Raw genomic sequence first — 353 nt, forward strand, 5'->3', positions numbered from 1 at the left:
GGACGGACAAAATGTGGTTGATCAGTCTCCAGGCCTGTTTCAATGTATTAAAGCCTCCTCCGCCTACTTTTTCCCATACTGCTTACTCACTGAAGAAACCGAGTTGTTTAGCTTAGAGAATCTTCCAGTCTGGATTTGGCAGATTGTTTCCTTGTGGTGTCAGTAATTTATCCCTCCATGCCTGATTTCCTGTGAGACATTGGTTTAAACTAGAGGTTTGGCCAGCGCGGTGGCTCACGCCTGTAATTCCAGCACTCTGGGAGGCCGAGGCAGGCGGATCACCTGAGGAGTTTGAGACCAGCCTGACCAACATGGATAAACCCCGTCTCTACTAAAAATAAAAAATGAGATGG

Source organism: Colobus angolensis, unplaced genomic scaffold, assembly GCF_000951035.1.
Source record: "Colobus angolensis palliatus isolate OR3802 unplaced genomic scaffold, Cang.pa_1.0 Scaffold272, whole genome shotgun sequence".
NCBI classification, from domain to species: domain Eukaryota; kingdom Metazoa; phylum Chordata; class Mammalia; order Primates; family Cercopithecidae; genus Colobus; species Colobus angolensis.